The sequence below is a fragment of the Myotis lucifugus genome, unplaced genomic scaffold (genome assembly GCF_000147115.1).
Source record: "Myotis lucifugus unplaced genomic scaffold, Myoluc2.0 scaffold_796, whole genome shotgun sequence".
In the NCBI taxonomy this organism is placed as follows: domain Eukaryota; kingdom Metazoa; phylum Chordata; class Mammalia; order Chiroptera; family Vespertilionidae; genus Myotis; species Myotis lucifugus.
The window spans coordinates 1-4,952 of NW_005871844.1; the positions used below are offsets into that span (position 1 = coordinate 1).

A 4,952-nucleotide genomic window follows, 5' to 3' on the forward strand; every position below is an offset into this window, starting at 1 on the left:
TTCCCTTCCGCCCTCTGAGCAGCCGTGGGTGCTCAATTCTAATTCTCTAGTCCAGCTTCTTGGGAAGCAAAGGTCATGACACAGGAAGAGAATGCGGACGGCGGTGCCCAGAGGGTGGGTTGGCTTTCCCAGTGCCCGTCTGTTTGGTGAAATTCCCAGACACACTGATAGCGAAGGAGCAGGGCCGCGCTCTCCTCTGCGGCCTCTGCCTGGAGCCGGAGTGCTCTCCGCGGCTGCGCCCAAGGGCGTTCGGTCAGACCCCCGATCCTCCCGGGCATCTCCTCCAGCCCGTCCCGCTGCAGCGTCCGCAGGGCTGACCTGGCGGAGCCTGAGATCCGTCCTCGGCATCCGGGCGTGTTGTGTTTCCGAGCGTTTGGTTTTCAATGAATGGCTTGTCTTTAAGGGAAGGAGAGTTGGATGAGCATCCGAAGATTCAGAGTCCAGCGCTGGCTCTGCTGCTTTTCAGCTTTGTGACCTTGAACGAGTCCAGGCCTCCCCGCCAGGAGTTTAGTGGGGACGGAAACACACCAGGGTCCGGGGCCCCCCTGCAGTCAGACAGCTTGATGGGTCCAGAGTGCCTGTGGATGCCACGCAGATGTTTACCATCGTGCATGGGCTCTGAGTGTGGGTTTCTAATTTTACCCCCTGCAAGATAAGGTGCTTGGAACCGTTCCCCCCTCATTCTCCCCGGCTGGGGTTGGAACATTATGGTGTTGTGGAATTGTGAAAGCAGTTTCAGTGAAACCTGTAAGGGTGGGCTGATGTATTATACTACAGTAATATGGAAGGTCACCTACAAAATTTTGACTGATTTTATCATTGCGCAATGTTTAATTCTAAATACCTTGTTTTTTTTAAAAAAGCTTAGTTTATGTTTTTTCACACGATACATTCAGACATTTCACCCCTGCATGGCCCGTTTCTAGTCTGCCCTACCAGCTTTCCTTTGTAAAGGAGTTTGCTTAGCTGGCATTTGGGAAATCTCTTCATGATACTCAAAATAAGCAAATACTGCTTTTAAAAAACAGCGAGGACTATTAACTGTATCACCCTGCTGTTGTTTTAAAATGCCTTCTAGAGACAGATGGTATTTCTCTTAGTCCCTCTGTGTGGCCTTTAACTTTGTATTTCCTTCTTGATCCCTAAAAATACTACTTGTAGGATTGAGTCTTTCCTCTCTTAACACAGTTGGGGTTGATTGTAAATGTAATGACATGTGATTCTTACCTGATAGTATCGCAAACTACATACCCAAGATATGAATAAGATTTTCTTCCTTTATTGTATATTTGGTGTTCATCCTCACGATGAATCATCGAAGCAAGATTGGGTCGTATTTTGCATAGTTTGTAGAGAGCAGCACTTCCAATAGGAATGTAATGTGAGCCCCACAGACGCAATTTTAAATTTTCTAGTAAATACACTTAAAAGGGTGGTATTTTATTTTATTTTTTAATATTTTTATTGATGTCAGAGAGGAAGGGAGAGGGAGAGAGAGATAGAAACATCAATGATGAGAGAGAATCATTGATTGGCTGTCTTCTGCACAGCCCACATTGGGAATCGAGCCCGCAACCTGTGCATGTGCCCCGACCTGGAATTGAACAGTGACCTCCTGGTTCATAGGTTGATGCTCAACCATTAAGCCACACTGGCTGAGCAAAAGGGTGGTATTTTTAAAATAATGGCTTTTATTAACTCATTTATATCAGAAATACTGTCATCTCAGCACGTAATCAATATGAAACATTAATGCGATATTATACCCTTTTTTTGTACTAAATCATTGAAATCTGGTGAGTTCAGTATGGATTAGGGAAGTTTCACACTATAGAGCAGATCTCCGTTCAGACCAGCACATCCCAGGTGCTCAGCGGCCACGTGTGTTCAGTGACCACCACAGGAGGCAACGCAGTGTAGAGTGTGTTTTAGTGTATCTGAAAATTGGCTGTTAGCGTGCAGTGTCTGTAGTGACTTCGAATTGACCAAGTGGTCAATTCAAAAACATCTGACTATGTTCTCATCTGACACATCCAAGTCTTTGTAGAAGTCTTCAGTTTGCCCATTACATAGAGTTCCATGACTGTCTACTTTTAAACAGTTACATTTTGGAATTTCTCCTTATCAAAATGGTTTTGCATGCTATTATCTGTAGTTACTCGCCTTTTTTTTTTTGGTCAGTGGATGACATTTTAAGGATGTTTTCCCAAGAAACAAAATGGGCTGTATTTTAACGATTATTTGTTGACTTGTCCCTAAGATCTGGACCTGGAAGCATTTAGGCTCTGCATAAAGAACTCTGATAGAAATAAGGATTTTAATAAAAATCGCCTGATTCAGAGCCTAAAAGCATGAAAACTGTCTTGATCATTAGTCAGCATCATTCTTTTAAAATGTATTTTATTGATTTTTTACAGAGAGTAAGGGAGAGGGATAGAGAGTTAGAAACATCGATGAGAGAGAAACATCGATCAGCTGCCTCCTGCACACTCCCTACTGGGGATGTGCCCACAACCAAGGTACGTGCCCTTGACCGGAATCGAACCTGGGACCCTTCAGTCCGCAGGCCAATGCTCTATCCACTGAGCCAAACCAGTTAGGGCAGCATCATTCTTTTTAAAAAAAGAGCAAACACTTGCAGTTGGTAAGTCTTTTTGTGCCTCGTATATGGGTAATGGTGCTAAGGATACTTTTTCCTCTTCCAAAGGAATGCTAACTGAGTAAAGGACGCTGTATGGCTCTGGCCTGTGTCCTGTTCCTCAGAAGGGCAGGCTGGTGGCAGTGTTTGGTTATGTTAGCAGTGGGACTCCTTACCTCCATGGACCCACGCAGTGGGACTAGCTGGCTCCTCGCATCTCCGGCCCAGGAGCCCTTCACCACATGTAGCTATGGTCTATGAGTCACATTATTTGGTGCTTAATATTTAACGCCCATTCAGCGAACAGTCACTTATTTCATTGTCTTCCCAACCACGTTGAAACATTTAGAGGTATTAGCACAGGTCTCCCTCTTTTTGAACCATCGGCTGTCATGTACTTGATAAAACAACAAATTGGAGTAGGGAGATCAGCTGCTAGTCCTCTCTAGTTAGTAACTGTGTGACCTCTGGACTTAAACTCTTGGGGCCTCCATTTCTCATCTGTAAAATGAGTTGGTCCTGGTGATAAGTGGTTATTTTGGTCCCAAACTTGATGTATAGCAGATGCTTTCATGAAGGTCCATAATATTCATATTGGCTACATCAAAGGGTGAGGCAACCTGGCACACTTGGTGTTGGCAGCCCTTTAGTAAGCTGCCCAAGTACCTTTCTATGATAGAGCAGCTAGGAAGAGCTCAGTAGATGTTCGCTATTCTTGTTAATTAATAATTGTCACTGATAGGCTTAAATTTATAGCCTAATTCAGTAAACAAAGACTAGATAATTTTTTTAAAAACTTGGAAAACATTTATTTACTTTCCCACATTACTAATCATTGGTATGAGTAGCCAAATCTTACATCTCCTCAGGAGAACATAGCACTATTGTCTGTTACATCCTATGGAGAACTTAAATCGTAGGTCACAGTGTCAAGAGCTCCTGGTTTTGGTCTCATAAGCTCTCTCTGAAATGACCTACGGAGAAGTTGTTTTTAAACAAAAATTACACACGTAATATTACCATTTAAAATAATAAAACTATTTCTAGCCTTTGGACTGCCAAAAAATTCACAAAAGGAAAGGCAAAGCCTTGATCCTACAAAGTTGTGCCTATAAAAGCTTTTATGATTAGTTTTATTGAACTTAAGAATAGTCTGCATGGATAACTCTTCTAAAGGCTAAGTATTAAGTACAGCCATAAAGTTGTGCGGCTCTTTAACCTCCTACAATGCGATTTAGTAATAGTGGGCACTCCGCGAATGGTACCTGTCACTCTGCCAGGGCACTGTGTCATAGGTTTTGTGGTGCTGTCTGCATTTATGGTGAACTGAGCCTCAAGAGCTAAGGAAACTTGGCTAAGGCCCCCCAGCTAGGCACTGGTCAAGCAAGGTTTGAAAACAAACGGTCTCAAAAGCCTTTGCTCCTGGCCTCTGGGCCAGTCACTTGGGAGTTTGCTGAAGTCAAGGCAAGGGCTAGAGGCGCTAGTAATCCGAGGTTGGCTAACTTCCCACCTTGTGCTCAGTTCAAATGAAGCACACAATTGAAAAGCATCCCAAGGTGAATCGTTTTCATAAAAAAGGATAGTTTTCACCATCTTGAGGGACAACGCTGTTTTAAATGTAAATGTGTCAAACGTATCTTTCTTTTCTCAGCATTCTACTTTGAACAGAACATGTCGGTATAGATACTTAAGAGTTACTTAGGATTTTTAGCAGGATAGGGGCTAAAAATATCACCAGGTTATTATATTGAAGTTATATAAGCATGCTTTTTTTTTCCTGTGTACAGATGGGCAATAGTTTTTCAGTAAAAATTTGGTGGGTTGGTGCCTTGAAGTGCTGTTGCCATGGTTCTTTCACAACCTATGGCTCAAGGCTGAATGGAGGCATGGTGGTGATGGAGTTCTATTGGGACATTTTCTTGCTTGGTTGTTTTATTTCTCTGCAGAGGTAGCTGTATGACTGTTGTTCATGCTGATTAAAAAGATTTGGAGGGCCCTGTGGGGAGGAATGAGTTTTATGCTGGCTGTGTTGTTTGAGATGCCTGCTAGATACAAAAAGACATTACTCTTAAATCTGCTGTTACTGGATTTTGTAAAATAAAAATCCTTTCATGTGACATCATGCAGAACAGTAGAAGACTGAAAAAATGAGGTAGTTTTTATTAAAATTAGTAAGTGACATTCAAAATACTAAGTGTACAGTTCCGTACAGAATCTTGCCAGTGGTATGGTTAGTGTATCTAGAGCACATGTTAACTGAAGTGTGGGTAGCATCATGATTTATAACATGCTGTGATTATAATCATAGCTCAAG

At 42.6% G+C, this 4,952-nt stretch overlaps 1 non-coding gene across 1 annotated transcript; it reads right to left on the reverse strand.

Annotated features, from left to right (window-relative positions):
- Window positions 1–3,491: 3,491 nt before the first annotated feature.
- Window positions 3,492–3,614, reverse strand: LOC111823999. Its single transcript, XR_002827113.1, has one exon. It is a non-coding gene; the product is annotated as a small nucleolar RNA SNORA25 (small nucleolar RNA).
- Between the last annotated feature and the right edge of the window lie 1,338 nt (window positions 3,615–4,952).